A 21,801-nucleotide genomic window follows, 5' to 3' on the forward strand; every position below is an offset into this window, starting at 1 on the left:
CCAAAGCTAAAAATAGACAAAGAGGAAATACATTCACTTTGTCAAAACAGCAGTGGTACAAGAACAAATTGAGCCCAGTAAACTGATTGAGAAACCTACTGAGAATATGAACAAGGCTAGAAGATATGGAATTGGTTATAGTCAAAAATTCTCAACTGATTCACAAAGTCAGTCATCAAAGAGGTTTCACAAGAACTATTCGAATAGCTATTTCAATTACTATAACTGCAAGCCAGTTCAGAAGAGATATAGACTGAACAATCAGTTGAATAAAGCTAAAACACATATTGTATCATCTGTACACTACACACCAAGCACACAAAAGCCGAGAAAAACCATTTGGAATACAACTACTGGAAAGTCTGTTAGACTAATCCAAGTGTGGGTTCCTAAGGGACTAATCAGCTCAGGACCCAAATAGATATGGGTACCAAGTTATATTATGTGAGTGATTGCAGGTAACAAGTACAAACAAGAACTCAATATGGTATTTGGACAGTGGATGTTCGCGACATATGACAGGAAATGCAAGTGTGTTATCTCAACTGATCAAATACAGTGGTCCAAACATCAGTTTCGGGGACAGTTCCAAAGGTAGAACTGTGGGTAAGGGTAAGCTTATCCATGGTAACTTTACTTTTAAAGATATTCTATTAGTAGAAAACCTGAAGTATAACTTGATTAGCATCAGTCAGTTATGCGACAGTGGATTCTCAGTACAATTTGACAAAACTCATGTTCAGTCAAAACTTCAACTGATAAAATCATACTAACTGGCAAACGTTGTGGAAACACATATAAAGTCAGTTGGAATGATCAAACTTATGCACCAGTTTTTTTTATTTCTTCCAAATCGTCTAAAAACTGGTTGTGGCATAAGAGACTAAATCATTTAAACTTTAAATCCATTGCTTATCTGAGTAAACATGAACTTGTAACTGGTTTTCCCAAAATAGACTTTTCAAAAGAAAAACTTTTCTCAGCATGTCAGTATGGTAAACAAGTACGATCCTCTTTTAAAAACAAGGTCTGTAAATCTTCATCCCGATGTTTAGAACTATTGCACATGGATCTCTTTGGTCCTATACCAGTCATGAGCTTAGAAAGAATGAAATACACCTTGGTAGTCGTAGATGATTTTTCAAGATTTACTTGGGTTATTTTTCTCAAATCTAAAGACCATACTGCTTCGCAACTAATAAAGCTCTTCAAAAGACTTTTAAATGAAAAATCAGTTGGAATTGATCGAATCAGATCTGATCGAGGAATTGAATTCATCAATCAAACTCTTTCAAATTTCCTAGAAAATGCTGGAATTAAGCATGAGCTCTCAGCAGCCAGAACTCCTCAGCAAAATGGTGTAGCTGAGAGAAGAAATCGGACTCTTAAAGAAGCTGCTAGAACAATGCTTGCTGATTCTGGTATTTCTCAAAGATTTTGGGCAGAGGCAGTAAACACTGTGTGCTACACTCAGAACATATCAATGATTAATAGAATCATATGAAAACACCATATGAGATCTGGCATGGAAGAAAAAGTATAATTACTTATTTCAAAATATTCGGCTGCAGATGTTTTATTCTTGATAATGGTAAAAATTATTTAAAAGCATTTGATGCTAAATCTGCAGAAGAAATATTTCTTGGATACTCATCAGTTAGTATAGCTTATAGAGTCTTCAACAAGAAAACCCTAAATGTTGAAGAATCTGCTCATGTTGATTTCGATGAAACTGAACTAACTGATAAGTCAACTGATCAAGTTGAGCTAGTTGATCGATTTACAGATATCAATTTGGAAGATGATGACAAAAATGAAAGTCATGTCAATCAAAACATACTTCAAACACCTGAACCAGAAGTACTGGACCAATCAGATGTGCAGGAAGTCGTTGCTGATGATCAGTTGATAGAGCATAATGATAACATTCAAATACCAGTTGACGAACCACCAACTGAGACTGAAAACTGTGTTCAGTTACCAACTGAAGAAATTGCTGATACAACAAATACTGAGTACAGATGGAGAAAATCACATCCACCTGAACTGGTAATAGGAAATCCATCTGATCCAGCAAGAACTCGCAATCAAATGCTAAATTTATTTATCTATACAGCTTTTGTTTCACAACTAGAACCGAAGAAAACTGATGAAACTCTTGCTGATCCTAACTGGGTAAATGCAATGCAAGAAGAGCTAAATCAGTTCACTTATAACAATGTCTGGAACTTAGTTCCAAGACAAATTTCAAAAACTATTATAGGTACAAAATGGGTATACAGAAATAAACTGAATGAGGATGGTTCAGTTGGACGCAACAAAGCAAGATTAGTGGCACAAGGATATAGGCAAGAAGAAGGAATTGACTATTATGAGACGTATTCTCCAGTTGCAAGACTGGAAGCAATCAGATTTTTTCTTGCTTATGCATCACACAAGAACTTCAAGGTCTATCAGATGGATGTAAAGAGTGCATTCCTGAACGGTCAACTACAAGAGGAAGTATATGTTGAACAACCCCCAGGTTTTGTAAATCACAACTTTCCTGATCATGTATATCATTTGAACAAAGCCTTATATGGTCTTAAACAAGCTCCCAGAGCTTGGTACGAAACTCTTTCAAAATTTCTAACTGATCATGATTTTTCTGTTGGATCAGTTGATAAGACCTTGTTCAAATTTGCTAAGAATGATCACATTTTATTAGTTCAAATTTATGTTGATGATATCATATTTGGGTCAACTAATCCCAAATTATGCGAAAAGTTTGCTAAGCTAATGCAGGATAAGTTTGAAATGAGCATGATGGGTGAACTGACATTCTTTCTTGGACTGCAAGTGAAGCAACTGGAGACTGGTATATTCATCAGTCAAACTAAATATACAAAGGAGCTGCTGAAGAAATTTGGCATGGAATCATGTTCAGCTGCAAATACTCCTATGAGCTCATCAGTAAAATTGGACACTGATCAAGGGGGAATACCAGTTGAGGCGACATTATATCGAGGTTTAATAGGTTCATTGTTGTACTTAACTGCCAGTCGTCCTGATATTGTACTTGTTGTCTGTATGTGTGCTATATTTCAAGCAAATCCTAAGCAATCACATTTCTCAGCTGCTAAAAGAATTTTGAAATATCTTAAGGGTACACAAAATGTTGGGTTATGGTATTCTAAAGACTCTACTTTCAATTTAGTTGGATATTCAGATGCAGATTATGCAGGATGTAAGCTTGATCGTAAAAGTACAAGTGGATCTTGTCAGTTTCTAGGAGACAAACTGATCTCTTGGTTCAGCAAAAAGCAGACATCCATAGCTACCTCAACAGCTGAAGCAGAATACCTTGCTGCTGGTAGTTGTTGTGCACAACTGATCTGGATCCAGCAACAACTGAGAGATTATGGAGTTATTACAAATGAATCGCCCATATTTTGTGACAATACGAGCACAATTGCCATCACCTATAATCCAGTTCTTCACTCAAGGACCAAGCATATAGATGTCCGGCACCACTTCATTAGAGATCATGCTTTGAAGAAGGACATTAGACTGGAGTATATTTCAACTGAGCAACAAGCAGCTGACATCTTCACCAAACCATTACCCGAGACTACATTTTCTTACTTTCGCAATATTCTTGGTTTAATTGACTTGTCTTAAAATTATTATTGATGTTGTTTTACTAATAAAATTCTTTGCAGAAAATAAGAAAACAAGCATTGCAAGTAACAGAACATTGTCATCAACCAGGAAAGAGAAAAACAAACCGAAAATCATGGAAGCTGAAGGGTCGTCAACTTTTCAGCAAACGATAATCTTTCTAACCTTTAAATTTATTTTATATCGTCACTTTAATTATTATTTGCAACGATTAAGGGGGAATATCAGTTTTGAAGAGGTTAACTGAGAGGACAATTGTTTGTGAATTCTCAACTGAAATGAATCAGTTTCCCAACTGATTGTTCAGCTGGATATTTTACAAATCTTCTCACAAAAGTTAACAAATTAAAAAAAAAAACTTATTATATTACAAATCAACTGACGTGACTGCAGTTTCATAACGTGGCCTATTTTAAACCGCTCACTTTTTGCACACACGCTTACAGAACACGTACACATATTTTTATTCAAATTTTTTCATAGACTGACACGTGTCCTGAATTTGAACAGTCACGTACAAATGTACTATACCCGCTTCAATTCAGTTTTCTTTCTTATGAATACAATCAGTTCCTAAGAGCATACTAATTCCAGAGCTTATCTTTTACGAATTTCAGATCGTTTTATCTTTCGAAATGGCGAATCAAATCCCTGCTCACGTGTTGAACGCTATGGCCTTTGATTTTGACTCAGTTTTATCAGTTCAAGAAGCTGAAGTTAAGAACGTCTTTCTGAAGATTGAATCTGCTGGTCTCAGGATGTTTTTGGGACAATCTTCGCAGGAGATATACCCCAAGGAAGTAAATGAATTCTATCTGAAGGGGTTTGTCACTACTGATGGAAGTATCTCTGTAACTGTCAATGATCAGCTCTTGATCCTATCTGAAGAGGCCTTCGGAGAAATTTTCTCTTTGCCAACTGATGGGTACGTCAGCTTCTCTGAAGTCAAAACATCTGACATTGAGGAAATGCAATCTTTGTTGTCTGCTGATAGGAGGAAAATCAAAGTTTCCGATCCAAAGAAAGAGCTGAAATCAGAAATTCAGTTATTAGCCGACATTGTGGCAAAGGGCATATTGGCTAAGGCCGGCTCTTATGCTGCCCTTACTCTTGAAAAATTCCAAGTGATGACCATCATCATGGGAGAGAAGAAAGCTAACTGGAGGCATATTATTTTCAATACTCTGAGGAATATGCTTCAATCTACCAAACAATCAAGAGGCTTTGCTATTCCAATCAGTTATCTTCTGAAACTAAAGGGATTGGTAGCTGACAATGCTGGAAAATCATCAAAGTTCAAGGTATTCACTGCCAAGAACATCTTGCCGCCAAAGACCAAATTGGACATTTCTCCCAAACAGTTTTTAAAAACCAAACAAGAGGTTGGGACGCAACCACCTGCTCCAACACCAGTCAAGAAGGCCAAAACTTTGGCCCAACTGAAGACTGCAAAATGAAAACTGATTATCAGTGAATTAGATTCGGAGAAAACTCCTTCTCCTAAGCTTGTCAAGAGACCGAGGACGCAAAGAACTAAATCAATAACAGCGGTGGAATTCATTCCAACTGAGAGATTGACTCAATCACTTGCCCAATAGCCTATTCAGGCTATCCCTTTGCAGGTTGTTCCACCTGATGATTCAGTTACTGAAGAAAAGGCACCCGCTAAAGTAAGAGCTCCCTTGACTCATGTAAATCGCCCTACCATTTTGCCTCCGGCCAGATCTAAAGGCGTTATATTGAGGGAACAAGTGGACACCACTCACTCTGGTTTGGATATTCCTCACATTCTCACTACTGAAAAAGGAAAGGGCACGCTAGTTGAAGAGCCAAGACCATCTAATGCCATCCAAACTCACATTGACCTGGTTTGGGAACAGGTAAATGCATTTGCCTCATCGAAACTAAAATCTTTTGATAGTTGGAAGAGTTTTAGGACTGAGATTTTTGCCAAAGAGCTGAAGCACAAATCCCAATTGAAAAAGTTTATTAAACTTGAAGCGATTGTGTTGAATATAGTCAAAGCTGCTACTATTGCCCAGGCATTGGAGAGGCAAAAATATTTCTTTGATCAAATTCGAGCCAAAAAGCTGACTAGAATGGTTGAAAAGCTGAAATCCAACTACAATCCCATAGGTCCAACTGCATATCATGATAGAGCTGTGTTCACCCAACTGGACTCAGATCTTAGTGGCCTACAAAGGGAAATCTGATTTTGGGAACAGGATCAGGAATTGGTTCTTCCTGAAAAATCCTCCTGTTCAAAAACAGAAGAAGATACATTCTCCTCCCAGCAGAAAGAGCCACCTCCACAACCGGTTGCTGAAGAACCTGTTCAGGATATGACACAATCATCTGCTGATAAACACATGTATTCCGAGGCTGAATTAACTTTTGCCAATATTGATGAAATCATTCAGACAGTAGCCCTGGAAGCACAGCTAGAAGCAATAAATTCTGAATCAGTTGCTCCTTCAACTGAGAAACCAGAACAAGAGGTTCAGATATCATCTGAAGAACCAGTTGAGCCTCTTGTTGCTGAAGAATTAATTCAGCAAGAAATATCTGCTGAGACTGAAGAACAAACTAAAGTGCCCATCCAAACTTCAGAAAAAGAACTAACTGAATCGGAGGAAACTCAATTAATCATTGAAAATTTTTCAACTGAAAAGCAAGCCCCAGATTTGGTGCAAGAACAACAAGAGGCACAAATTTTTGTTGTTACAACTCAGACTGCAGAAGAAGTCATTGAATCAGAAGTCCCTGATCTTACAACTGCTGAAACTGAAGTCCATAACAAGATTCTAGTAATTTCTGATCAAGCCTCTAAAGATCAAACACAGGGAACATCTGATCAGTCACCTCATCTTCAATCCACAGAAATGGATCTTGTCCATGAAGAAATTCAGAATATGCAGCACAATATGCATCAGATGATTACTGAAATCAAGAAAATTCAATCCACACAATTGTCTCATACTGTCAAATTGGATTCTTCAATTGAATTTGATTCAGCAAAACTGAAAGACATTCAAGAAACCATGGAGTCTCTTACCCGAACTGTGCATGAGATGAAGAATAACAGAGGTCTAGCTCAAAGTCTCTATACAACTCAGGATATAATCAGTCAACGAGTTGAGCGATTGGAAACTTCTGTTTCTAATAAAATGGAATTGCTGCAGACTTTTTTACAATCTGCTGTCTCAAGTATCTCCTCAGATGTCAAAATTCTTTCCACTGACGTTCGAAAATTATCTGTGAAGATAGATTTGTTTGACAAAAAGGGGGAAGAAATCAAAGAGCATCTTGAGAAACAGCAGAAGAAACCATCTCGTTAAAAAGCAGTTAATCAGATTATTAGATTCAGTTGTTATTGAATCAAGACCTCTATCAGTTCAAGAAATTCAGATCTTATTTTATCCACATAAATTTCAGTATTCAGTTATTATTATTTGCTGAGTTTTGTCAAACACCATAAAGGGGAAATTGTAGAAAACCAGACTCTAAATTCTGCTGATCAACAAACTGATACGCGCAATTATATTCAGCAACTGGACTTAACAACTGAAATCAGCAGATCTAATAAAGAAAACTGATCAGTTGGAAACCGATCAGTTGATATATTCAGCCGTATGCTTTTAATCTAAGCATCCTTCAACTAAACATGTCTCGGGAAAGAACATTCAACCGACAAAGAGACATAGCAGACTGCAACTGAATATGAAACGCCGCACCTCAATCAATACAGCTTAGAACAACGCATTTCGGCTAAAGCAGTTAAGACGCCGCATTCCAATAATTGAAGCAAACAATGACCAAGGAATAATGAAGTGGCAATCAACGGATACAAAGATTCAAATATATCTCAAGTTACCGTTGGAAGGGAAGCTTATAAATATGACAGAAGAACAGCTGAATAAAAGAAGAAGAAGATCACTCTATTAAAAGCTTGCTGTTACTCTGCCAAAATCTTAGCTCACTCTTACTTGGTTTATTCGTAGCAGTCAAAGCTACAATTTGAGCTCACTAGCACTTTGTAATAATCGTTAAATTCGATAGTGCTAAGATCAGTTACGCACTGAGAACATTTTGTAATACTAAGAGTTTCAGCTTTTGGCAGTGATAAGTCCAAACTTAAGTGGGTCAGTACAAATCTTGTATTCGATCAAAGTGTTTTAGTGGAAATCCTATCCTTGGGATAGAAGGGGTGACGTAGGAGTAATTGAAATCTCCGAACATCCAGAAACAATCCCTGTGTATTTTATTTCAGTTTTGTATTCTATCTTTCAGTCAGTTACTTTCCGCAACTACTTTAGTTTAACTGATTGTCATTGACCAGCAAGATTCCGAGAATCAGTTTGTCACCAAACTGAACTCAACATTCGAAAAGATCAGTTTTAATTGTGAGTGTTTATTCAACCCCCCCTTCTAAACACTCTTGATACGTTAATCGATCCTATCACTCGTCGTCATTTTCTTTTGAAAATGTTGATAATATTGTATGAGTGAAGTGTTCAAATGATCTTATATGGAAATAATATATACAATCGTGTGTTGACGTATTTAAATCATATGAGATCATATGGTATTTTACAATGTGGCTTCCGTGTTTTTTCTAATCATCTTATTACTGCTCTTGTTGAATCGTGAGACACATACATTTCACTTTAGATATGGTGAGACCATAATCACGTTACAAGAAATTTCAATTATTTAAAGCCTAAAATTGATGGTGAGTCGGTGACTAGACTAAATTATTCACATACAGTGAATGAATAACAACACATATGCCTCAATTTGTTGGGATATGAGCCTCTACCATTACATTTTATAGGAGGTCACTTATTTATGACATTATTACACGCTCATTGTGAATCTACAGTTATTAATATTCATACATCATAGATTGATGTGATTAAATATGTGTGGAGTTGATGATAATCCGAGGAATAATATTTCCTATCAAGGAGGGCCAGTCAGAATTTTTTTGGCAAATAACCCCGATATCGATCGAGTGCATTCCTATAGTTGGAGGAGTGCAGTTTCAGCGTTTCTCATTTGCAAGTATTCGACTATGTAATCATATTTTTTCATGTATTAGGTAGAAATCTATGTTTAGTTACATTTATGCATACATCAACGCATGTTAAAAGAATTATAAGATATTTTTTTGTTCGTATGAACTATGATGAGAAATTTTTAAAATTTTTAATTGATTTTTAAATTTGTATTATTTTTAAAATTTTATTTTAACTTTTTTACAGTTTAACTAGACCGTATACAACGAAAATGATATTGATGTAGATATAAAATCATTACTGATTCATACGATAATAATATATGGCGATGTGTTTGCCCCTGGATACATTTCGAGATTTTAAAGATGTATAGCCACAATCGGGTGATGCGATAGTTCAAAATGAGATATATATTCCAATGCCTTCGCTTGATAATTATGACTTACACAATATCTCAAAGACAGGTCATTACAACACAACTTGTAATGAATATCATAAAAATGGAATTCTCGTGTGGAATCAAAGTGCAGATATGTTGTGCTAGGTGAACGATATGAGAGATCAAGACAAACCGATGACGATTGTTGTGGTATTAATGTATTACTGTACATATTATATCATCTACAGTGCATGAGTTTGGTTTCCGTCCATATCCACACGTTATGTTTGTTGTTGGATAAAGAAATCTTAGTACGCCTTCACCTGATTCCCATCAGTCAACTGATAACTTGATATTGTTGGACCATCTGGTAGGTTTGATATTTCTGAACCATCCGGTGGGTTGGATACTAATGATCCATCCATTGGGTTTTGTAGTGTTGGTCTATCTACTTTTTGCGATATTGTCGGGTCATCTGGTGGGTTTTATACTGAAGGGCAATCAGATGGGTTTCATATTGAAGGGGGCCATCCTGTTGGTTTTTTGCTATCGGAGTACCAACTACACCTGGACATATTGTACACGACCAGTTTGTTCACCAAGGTTATCAAACTCGATTTTGCTCAAATTTTCCAAGTTTTACGGAGCTTCTGAATTTCGACCACCAACAATTGATGCATGAATTCAATCCCAAGAGAAATTTCGTATCAATTGTTCCATTTCTATGATATTCAGATATCAACTATGAAGGTAATGGTGCTATTGATGATGATGTTTCCATAAGACAAACAAATAATTTTTATAATATTGAATTGCGTAGAGGTGATAGACGGCGTCAACCACCTGATTGTGGAACCGGAGGCCAAAAATTTTATTAAATAAATTTTTTTAGGTGATATATTATAATACTGCTCACAAAATGCTTATGTATGGTACTGTGTGTAAAACTTCAGGCAATAATGATAAAAATATTGCTAGAATGATTATAGCAGAATTTACTGGCCAACTTAAAGGTTGGTGGGATAATTATTTAAATCAATCTCATAAAGATGATATTTTAAATTCAATAAAAATTGAAAATAATATTCAATCAGATAATGTAGTATATTCATTAATAATGACAATGATTGAACACTTTACTGGTAGATTCACTGATAATGATGAACAAATTCGTACTTTATTAAGTAATCTAAAATGTAAAACTCTTACTGATTTTAGATGGTATAAAGATATATTTTTATCTCGAATATATGAGATACCAGACTGTAATAATAGTCTTTGAAAAGCCAAATTTATAGATGGTTTACCTTTTTTATTTGCTGAAAGAATTAGAAAAGTTTTAGGAAAAGATGATATTTATATTCCATATGAAAATTATACTTATGAAAAGTTAATAAGTACTTGTATTCAAGAGGGTTTAGCTCTCTGTAATGAATTAAAATTAAATAATCAAATTAAAAGACAGAATTTACTTGAGAAAAAACAATTAGATAAATTTTGTGATCAATTTGGTATGGACCTACCTAATAAAGGTAAGAAAAAAATTAAAGATATAGACGAAAAACTTTATAGAAAGAAAAGTTATTTGTCTGAAAGACAAAAAGATAAAAAGAGGAAAAGAAAAGAAAGCCGTGATTTACGGGAAGCAGAAAGATATAAAAACAAAAATAAATTAATAATTTGCAGACAATGTAAAAATCCAGGTTATGTGTTCTTCAAAAACCAAAATATTGCATACCAATTGTTTGATAAAATGCTTCAACAATTCTTCTTTAAAACTATGAAAATGATAAATAAATGCAATAAACAACTAGAAACGAATTTGTTTATGGATGTTCGGAGATTTATGGCAACTACCAGTCGCTCCCTGGCATTGCTCCGTGGGATGTCTTCCTCCGCACATTCTGCAATACACTCCAGTATAACTTGGGCTGGAACCACTGGAGCTAGTTGAACCGCTCAGTCCACTCCCTAACTTCTTGAATGGCTTCTTTCGAGCTTTCAGCAAATCTTGCTTTCCATTCGTACTGCCGCGATCAAATCGGAGAGGGGATTGCTGTGTCTGGGGTTGCATCGCACACACCCTTTTTAGTTGTCTAATCAGACTCGCCTCCGCTCTCTTCGCTCTACTCAAGGCATCAACAAAATGGTAAGGTCGCTGCATATTCATCAATGCAACTATCAGTATATAACTCAACTCTGATATCAAATCTCAATCAATTCAACTCTGAAAATCATAACAATTGTATAACCAGTCTATTCTTTAATCTAACTTCAATTATACAATATCTACTGTAGCAAAAACATCATATCTGATTCATATTCAATTCTGACAATATCATAATTTCAAATCATGTCTAAACCTAACAAAACTTACGTCCAGTTGTAGCCTGCGTCGATAAGAACTCAATACCAAAGTCGGATTTAAAATCGGACGGGCGGATTTTGTGAAATCTTGATTTAGAATTTCACGAAGAAATTCCTCAATACTTTCCTTCGATTCCTTCTTTTCTTTGCTTCTGAAGGTTGGCTTGTGTCTTATATATATATATATATCGTGCATGCAAGGCAAGTGGCTCACTCCTTCACATAACACGTCTCGCGCATATGCGCGACACAATGCGCGAGACCTACGGGTCTCGGCTTTTAACCACTCGCGCATATGCGCACTTCATCTCGCATATGCGCCAAAGTTTCTGGACGGGTCGCGCATATGCGCGCCTTATCTCGCGTATGTGCGCCGATGCTTCTGTAATCTTCGCGCATGTGCGCCGATACCTGTCGCGCATGTGCGCGGGGACTCTCCTTGTACTTCATGTCAAATCTTCTTTCAGTTCTCCCGGTCTGATCCGTTCTGTTTATAATCATCTTAATTAATAAATAAATCATTTCAAATTAATCTCAGATTATAGTAATAAAATCTCGGGCCTTACATTTCTCCCCCTCTTAGATCTGAGTTCGTCCTCGAACTCGTAAGTAATCAATTCAGATCTATCAGAAGAAATGTATAACGAGTTTAAATCAGAAACTCATCTTAATGAATCCATTCTAAAATCTCAATCTTATATTAGATTCTATCTCTCAAAATAGCTCTGACAAAATCAATCTCGCAATACTGGCTATATAACATCCGTATATACCAAACCACAGCTCATAACAAATCACTACCATCAGCTGTTATCAAATCTGTTTATCTCATTCAAGGATATATTAAATCTTCAGCCTCGAATACCAATCGTCACCATCCGACGTTGGCATATTAAGTCTGTCTGGTCTGAGCTATCTTCATTCTTTTCTGAATTAGCTACCTTTTCTTTGTCATATCTCTGACCGTATCAGATCTTATCTCAGGTATCTCTGATATATTATTCTTATACCAAAGAAATCTGCAGTACTTATTGTACAATGCTTCGTATGTTGCTATCCCAATACTCATTTGATGATTCTCATTGTAGCCAAATGCACCAAGTGACAATGCATCGTGTTAACTAGTGCTAACATCCAGCACTATAGCTCTATACATAATCTCTCAGATCTGGATAGTATGCGAAGGAGTTTGTGGTATATTCTGCCACAAGTACAAAATCATGCAAAAATCACAATCTGATATAATCTACTGTGGCATTCTGGTTACTCTGACCACTTCTCTGACATCGATCTGTGTCATTTGGTCATGTTTGTACGTTATCTGGTACAAACTAATAGATATAGATTGAACAATCTGTCAATCACAATCATATCATATTACAATCTGGAAAGTATTGCAGTGGTCTCATTACGAAATTCATCGAAATATACTCCCCATGTCTAGTCAAGAATATACAAATTCTGTAATAAATCTTCTGATTTCTATCTTTCTGTCTTCATTTATTGGCGATTTAGACATTTCAGTACAATTCCTGCCAACATTTCCGTACAAATTCTATCATAACTGATTTAATCTGTCTATATCAAAGCTGTCTGTTCGAATTATCATACACTTCATGTTACCTGAACGACTACTGAATCCATTTCTGTGCGCTTCTGACCCTATCTGTCATTTCAGATTCGAACTATTTGGTACAAACAAATCAGTTAATAATATAAATTAAAGAAAAATACCTACCTGGTATTCGGTTCTGACTATCGATATCAAATTCTGTTGTACAATTCTGAAACATTAGACATCACCAGATAATCATTCTCATACAGTAAAAAAAATCACATGTCTGTCACTCTGATCACGTTCTGAACTGCTGTAATTCTCGAATTCAGATCTGATTCGGTTTAAATAATCTGTATATAATCTCAACGGTTCACAATGATCTGTATTAAATACTGCTGTAAAAATATAACAATACTCAGGCAGACACAAAATAACAATCGTATAAGATAATCTGCCAACTCAGACAAAAAATAAATTTCTGACAATTCTGACATTTCTGAAATTTCTGATATTTCTGATCTCTCTGATATCGGCATCATTCTCAGTCACTGATTCTGATCTCAACTGTGTCAAAATCAATCGGTATACTAACTTTAGATATCGCATATTCTGAATACAATCTGTTTCAAGCAGAATTCATATCTGAATAATTTCTGTATACAATAATTACAGTTTTCAGAGTATTCAATACAATCTTCAGATATTCGATTCAGTCAATTAGATGCTGCAAGTATATCAAAATATCATAAATACAACCAGCATGAAATCAACAGAATATCTCTAAACATACTGAAACATGCCATACAGAAACACTAAATCAGATGTAACTCCTGGTCGATACTCTTCTACTGATCCTTTAATTCTTCAATTCATTATGTATCATTCTGTACATTCAATATCCTTCTGTATTGAATCCTAAAACAACAACGGTACCTGTGATCAATTCAATTCTGAAATCTATCTTTCTGATAGAAAGCAAATCTGAAATCTTATCTGGAAAATATCAGCCAACACGTACATCACTGACAAATCTGCCAATGCTAGGCTCGATTTCAGTACATCTACTGAATACGTAAGGATATCATCTGTTCCTTTCTGTAATAATCGAGTCATAGACAATACAGATATCAAAGGAATTCTAAATCTAGAATCCTTACCGTGAAATCTTTACTCATCAGTCATATCTGGTCTGAATTTTATATTCTCCTGAAAGGAATCTATAATAGTTCTGTACTTGTTCAGCATATTAATATCAATAATGCGGTCAAATCAGCAAACACAAGTACATCATAATCTAACTCAAGCTTATTCTCATCTTACTGTACTATACGGTATTTCACAGAAATCTCCAATATCAATCTTTCTTTCCCACAAAATAAGGGAATCAATACTACAGTAAATACAGACCCAACAGGTACAACATATATCAATGCAACTCAGTCAAAGATAATCGTAGAAAATGAATTAGTATATATATCAATACATAAGCCACATAATCGTAAAAGATCAGTACCTGTTACTATATCATCAAGTGTGCCCTGGGTCTGTTCCTCGATTGCCACACCCAGATGATCCAGCTCCCTGAAATCTGCGGGAAACTCTCTGTGGAGAGACTCTTGCAAAATGTCCAGACTGTCGACATATATGGCAACTACCAGTCACTCCCTGGCATTGCTCCGTGGGATGTCTTCCTCCGCACATTCTGCAATACACTCCAGTATAACTTGGGCTGGAACCACTGGAGCTAGTTGAACCGCTCAGTCCACTCCCTAACTTCTTGAATGGCTTCTTTCGAGCTTTCAGCAAATCTTGCTTTCCACTCGTACTGCCGCGATCAAATCGGAGAGGGGATTGCTGTGTCTGGGGTTGCATCGCACACACCCTTTTTAGTTGTCTAATCAGACTCGCCTCCGCTCTCTTCGCTCTACTCAAGGCATCAACAACATGGTAAGGTCGCTGCATATTCATCAATGCAACTATCTCCGAGTTCAATCCTCTGATGAACTGATCCGCTACAGCTTCATCATTCCCAATTACATGAGGAGCAAAACGCAGTAGAGTAGAGAACTTAGCAACATATCCTTCAATATTCAGTTGACCTTGTCTCAAATTCTCAAACACTGCTTTCTTGTCCTCCCGGTACGAAACTAAGAAAAATCTTCGATAAAATTCAGTTCTGAATATTTTCCACGAAATCACTGTACCTCTCTGTTCTAGCATTCTTTTACTTGTAATCCATCAACTCCTGGCAGTCTCTCGTAACTGGTGGAATATCAGTTTAATTCTCTGCTCATCTGAATAATCTACAATGAGAACAATGTCTGTATCTTAAGCATATCGATACACCAAACGTCCAGTGCCTTGGCGTATCTACCAAGACTAAGCCTAGTCTGACAATGTGCAATGGGTCAGTGACTATACTGTCAAAATCTAACCCCTCTATCAGTGACTCTCACTCAATAGCTCTCTGCTTTCTACTTCTAATTCAATAGAATAAACATAATCATTAAAATACAAAGGTATAAAAACAATACCATACAAGTATGTGGTTTAGGGAAACTCGAGTTAAATCTAACTCAAGTCGATCTCCCAATTAACATCAATTTATACCTTTCTCTTCTCAGTCTGAGGAAGACGAAGTCTTGTATTCCAATATGTCCATACCGAACCGAATCTGACAATGACGATCGCATAAATACAATATCAGTATATAACTCAACTCTGATATCAAATCTCAATCAATTCAACGCTGAAAATCATAACAATTGTATAACCAGTCTATTCTTTAATCTAACTTCAATTATACAATATCTACTGTAGCAGAAACATCATATCTGATTCATATTCAATTCTGACAATATCATAATTTCAAATCATGTCTAAACGTAACAAAACTTACGTCCAGTTGTAGCCTGCGTCGATAAGAACTCAGTACCGAAGTCGGATTTAAAATCGGACGGGCGGATTTTGTGAAATCTTGATTTAGAATTTCACGAAGAAATTCCTCAATACTTTCCTTCGATTCCTTCTTTTCTTTGCTTCTGAAGGTTGGCTTATGTCTTATATATATATATATATATATATATATATATATATATATATATATATATATATATATATATATATATATCTCTTGCATGCAAGGCAAGTGGCTCACTCCTTCACATAACACGTCTCGCGCATATGCGCGACACAATCCGCGCATATGCGCGAGACCTACGGGTCTCGACTTTTAACCACTCGCGCATATGCGCGCTTCATCTCGCGCATATGCGCCAAAGTTTCTGGATGGGTCGTGCATATGCGCGCCTTATCTCGCGCATGTGCGCCGATGCTTCTGTAATCTTCGAGCATCTGCGCCGATACCTGTCGCACATGTGCGCGGGGACTCTCCTTGTACTTCATGTCAAATCTTCTTTCGGTTCTCCCGGTCTGATCCGTTCCGTTTATAATCATCTTAATTAATAAATAAATCATTTCAAATTAATCTCAGATTACATTAATAAAATCTCGGGCCTTACACTTGTGCTCTCAACTAGCTGATTTCTTCATGCTAACTGCCCATGCTTTGAATCCTCTTCCAAAGCTCTTGTTTGATCTTCAAGATGTTGTATTTATAAGCCCCAACATTGATATATACGTTAAATACAAGAATATGACCGTTTGGAAAGTTTCTGTACTGTTTCTGGAATTGCAACGGTCAAATTCGTTTTGCTGGACATTTTCCCGACTGGTCAACTCTGGTCAACTCAACTGGTCATTCAGTTCAATTGGTCAGCTGCTGGTTCGGTTCAGTTCAGTTGGTCAGCTGGTTTAGTTCAACTGGTTCGGTTCAGTTTCAGCTGGTCTGGTTCAGTTCAACTGGTCTTCAGTTGGTCAGCAGCTGGTTCAGTTCAGTTGGTTGGTCAGCTGGTCAGCAGTTGGTTCAGTTTCAGCTAGTGTGCTGAAATCAGCCTATCTGATTTCAGTTTGTGCAAAACCAGTAACTTTATCGTCATTTATCAGCATCTTAAGCTTCGATTCAGACTTTGACTTCTGAAGATAATTTGTAGATCATTGTCTTATCTTTCCAACGCATACTAAATTGCTTCATTTCGATAACCGAACTGAGAGATATGACCAAAATACCGCAGCTGCTCAAACCCAACTGATTGCTGTTTTCGTGTGATCAGTTCGGTAATTGAGCGATCAGTTAGACCATGATAACATCCGATTTTGCCCAACTGACGTGAGATACGACTTGTTCCAAATTGAGTTTTCTAATCAGTCCGATTGGCGGATTGTCATTTGGATCATCCAGTTGAGAGATATCTTTAAAAAACCAAAGCTTGCCAGAAATTCAGTTTGTGCAGAATTCAGTTTCGGTTTGCTTCTTGTGTTAACAACTTCACACTTGAATAAATATGTTAGAAACGCAATAACAAGTTTTGTTAACATCAAAATCAAGATTGCGAACTTGAAAAGTTCCAACATTATGCAAATCAATATTGGGATAAAAACAAATTAATAATTTAGATATAGATGAAAATCTAAAAGAAACATTATTTAAAATAATAATGGATTCAAATCAAGATTCTAATAGTGAATCTGATAATTCTTCATAAACTTATAATTCAGAAGAAATACTAGATAATGAATCAGATACTTCAGATTTAGAATAATGTGATAATTGTATACAAGGAAAATCTTGTATAAATCATATAGATGATAATAATGGTAAAAATGATGATTTTTGTAAACTTATGTCTCAATTTCAAGATTTAAATATAAATGTTTTAAAAAATAATAATATTTTAGAATTCCTTAAAATGATTAAGGATCTAATATTAAAATCTACAATTATAGATCAAATGAAAAATACTGCTTCAACTAGCAATAAACATTCTTGTTAAACAAGAACAAGCTTATTTTATGAAAGAAGTAAAAAATCTTCTACAACAAAAATATAGTAAACAAAATCCAGTTACTATACAGGATCTAGTCAAAGAAATAGAAAATCTTAAAGAACAAGTAAAAATTTTACAACATAATAATAATAGTTTAAATTATCGTATTTCAATCGTTGAAACTAATAATAACAATTCAGTTAATAATTCTGAAAGTTTTGATAATCTTCAAGATATTACATTTCCTGATCCAAATCAAAAACACTTATCTGTTTTAAGCATGATTATATCTCAAAAATGGTATACCAATATTACTTTATTAATTGAAAATTCTTATAAGAAAAATTTTATTACTATGATTGATAGTGGTGCAGATTTAAATGTCATACAGGAAGGATTAATTCCTACGAAATATTTTCATAAAACTACTCATTCTCTTTCTCATGCTGGAGGAGAACCCTTAGAAATAAATTACCAAAATCTTATATTTGCAAAGATAAAAACTATATTCAAACTAGTTTTTTATTAGCAAAAGATATTTCTAGCCAACTTATACTTGGACTTCCTTTTATTTATCAAATTTATCCTTTAACATATGTTGATGAAACAGGTATTATAGGAACTTTTCAAGGTAATTCTATTGTCTTTAAGTTTATAACTAAACAAGTTCATAGAATTTTAAATGAATTACTTATGAAACTTAAAATTAATAATTTATTATATGTTAAAACCTGTATTTTAAAATTTAAGTTTCATTAAAATTATAAAATTATGTTATTTTAGTATTGTTTGTTTATATTTAATTGTCTTACTAAATATGTTTTATTTTCAGGTTTTCTACGTGTTAGTAAAATAATGATAACTCAAGCTAGAAAATTCAAATGGAGGTGACTCAAACATGTCCTTGAGAAATTATCTACAACTTTGCAGAAGACATGGTTGCCTAAAAAGTTCATTAAGATGATCAAATTGTGCAAATATCAAAAGGAGGACAAATTTACTTTTACTATGACCAGCATATAGTAAAAAAATCATAACTATTTCAATATTTCACCAAATGAGGTGAACCAAGTGGCCAAATTCATCTACAGACAATTCCCCACATGTTTGCCGTTTTGAGCAGAGTCAAATTCGGTGATTAAAGTTGTGGAACAAAGCATTGAAAGAAGGGACATGGAATTGAACTTGGAGGAGACAAAGAATACTATTGAAACTCATGGCATTAATAAAAATTTTAACCCTTTCTCTCATTTGGCCTATAAATAGAGCCTTGTGCTAGCTTGAGAATCATTCTATCTCATTGTAAAATATAGTGTGAGTGTGTATCAAAGTTCTAAGTTCCAATATATTTTCTTTCATGTTCTCAACTATGAGTGATATTTTAGTGTTGATCAAAAGTAAGCTTATGGAAAGCTAAATCTATTATGTCAAGGTGAAGAGGATACATTCTTGGTGAAGTAAGATTGTTTATATTTGTATATTCTTTCTTTATTTATTTTCATTTAGCTAACTTATTTTTATTATAGGTATAAAAATGAATTATTTGTTGTTATCAATTTACATCAAATGCTTGATACCATTAAAGTGGTTATCTTGATTTGTTGTTTAATTTTGATACAATAAATATTTCATCACTTATTATTATATATATATAGATATATATAAAAATATATTTATATAATAATATCACAATATTTCATTTAGACGATAGCGTGGCTCTGCCAGTTGTTCTAAATAAAATATTATGATTTAATACTAACATCTAACAATCTAACATTTACTTTATCGTAACTAACTTTTATTTTTCGCATCTAGCTTTTACTTTCTCGCAACCAACTTTTACTTTTCCACAACTAACTTATTAAATCAATATATTTCATTTAGGCAATAGCGTGGCTCTGCCGGTTGTTCTAAATGAAATATAATGATTTAATTTAACATTTACTTTATGCAATTATTTATTTATATAGTTATAATTATAATCATAGATACCATATATAAAATATCAGTTAATTCGGTATTTTCTATAGTGGGAACTATATTATATTATGTGTGTGTTTAATTTTCTTGGAACCATTATTTATGGTGTTTTCTTTTGTTTTACTTTTAGTTAAACAATATTACATAAACCAAGAATAAATCCTCAAGCCTTGACAAAATTTATAATTTGTAAACTTCATTCTTGCATTTGGTAATCTATAAATTAATAAATTTAAACTCAAAATAACATCTCTGAGGATCGATCTCGTACTTACGAAATATATTACTTGCAGACAACCTACACTTGGGTGAATTATTATTTAAGTAGTAGCAAGTTTTTTGCGCCGTTGCCGGGGAGGTATAAATTAAGTCTATATTTGTTAATTATGTTTTATTTATAAGTATTGTGTTGTTTTTTTTTTTTGTATGAGTATTTGGAGTCGAAAAAAAAGTGGTAGACTTATTCGAGTATCTGAAAATAATTTAAACATGGATGATAATTCAAATAATCAAGATAATGATAATAATAATAATAATAATAATCAAGAACATGATCAATTAAGAACACTTAGGCACCATATGAACCCTATTAGAACTAGTGCCCCATCTTGTTTAGTTTTTCCTCCTGATGCATCTTATTTCAACTTCAAACCTCAAATTATTCAACTTTTACCAAATTTTCATGGCTTAGATTCTGAAAATTCATATTTGCATCTAAGAGAATTTGAGGAAGTTTGTAACACTTATAATGATCAAAATTGTAGCATGGATATAGTTCGATTAAAGCTTTTCCCTTTTTCTTTAAAAGATAAAGCTAAAACATGGCTACAAAATTTAAGATCAAGTTCAATAAGACCATGGAAAGAAATGCAACAACAATTTCTCAAAAAGTTTTTCCCTTCCCATAGAACAAACTCTTTTAAAAGACAAATTACAATTTTTTCTCAAAAACAAGGAGAAACGTTTTATCAATGTTGGGATAGATATAAAGAATTACTTAATACATGCCCACATCATGGTTTTGAAACATGGAGAATAGTTTCTCACTTTTATGAAGTTCTAATACCTAAAGATAGGCAAATGATAGAATTCATGTGTAATGGAACTTTTGAAGATAAAAACCCAAATGAAGCTATGGAATATTTGGATTCATTAGCAGAAAATACTCAAAATTGGGATAATATAGGCACAATAGAACCACCAACAACTAAAAACAATAATTCAACAAATGGGGGTGATATCTATAATCTTAAAGATGATATAGATATTCAAGCTAAACTTGCATCTTTAGCAAGAAAAATTGAGTCATTAGAAATGAAAAAGAGTGGTCAATTAAAAAGTATTCAAGAAATTGTTTGTCATATATATGATACACATGATCATGCTACAAAAGATTGTCCAACATTACCTTCATTTAAAGAATATCTCCATGAACAAGCAAATTATGTTAACAATTATAAAAAACCAATACTAGATCCTTTTTCACCATCATATAATCCTGGATGGAAAAATCATCCTAATTTTAGTTGGAGGAATGATAATAATGCACAACCGTCACAACAATATTTTCAAAATAACCAAAATCATCAAGGTTATATTCCTTATGTTACACCTCCAAGAAAAAACTTTGAAGATGTAATTCATGCATTTATCCAAAAGCAAGAGTCTATCAATATTCAAAACAGTCAATCTATGAGTGATTTGAAAGAAACTCTTGCAAAATTTGCATCTGCACTTAATATTCATGAAAAAGAAAAATTTCCATATCAACCTCAACCTAATCCTAAAAATCAAAATCAAGAATTAAAAAATGAAAAAATTGATCAAATAAAATCTGTTATTACCCTTAGAAGTGGTAAAATAGTTAATGATCCATATAGTAATGAAAACAAGGATCATTTAAAATCAAAGAGTAAGGATGATAATCCTGATACTTTTGAGAATGATGATACC

The 21,801-nt window shown here is 34.3% G+C and overlaps 1 non-coding gene and 1 pseudogene across 1 annotated transcript; one reads left to right on the forward strand and one right to left on the reverse strand.

Annotated features, from left to right (window-relative positions):
* LOC142538633 (uncharacterized) overlaps nucleotides 1-21,801 on the forward strand; it is a 56,308-nt pseudogene that overhangs the window by 18,292 nt on the left and 16,215 nt on the right.
* LOC142541202 (small nucleolar RNA R71) lies at nucleotides 20,760-20,870 on the reverse strand. The gene has a single exon (XR_012819268.1). It is a non-coding gene; the product is annotated as a small nucleolar RNA R71 (small nucleolar RNA).

This window comes from Primulina tabacum, chromosome 3 (genome assembly GCF_025594145.1).
Source record: "Primulina tabacum isolate GXHZ01 chromosome 3, ASM2559414v2, whole genome shotgun sequence".
NCBI lineage: Eukaryota > Viridiplantae > Streptophyta > Magnoliopsida > Lamiales > Gesneriaceae > Primulina > Primulina tabacum.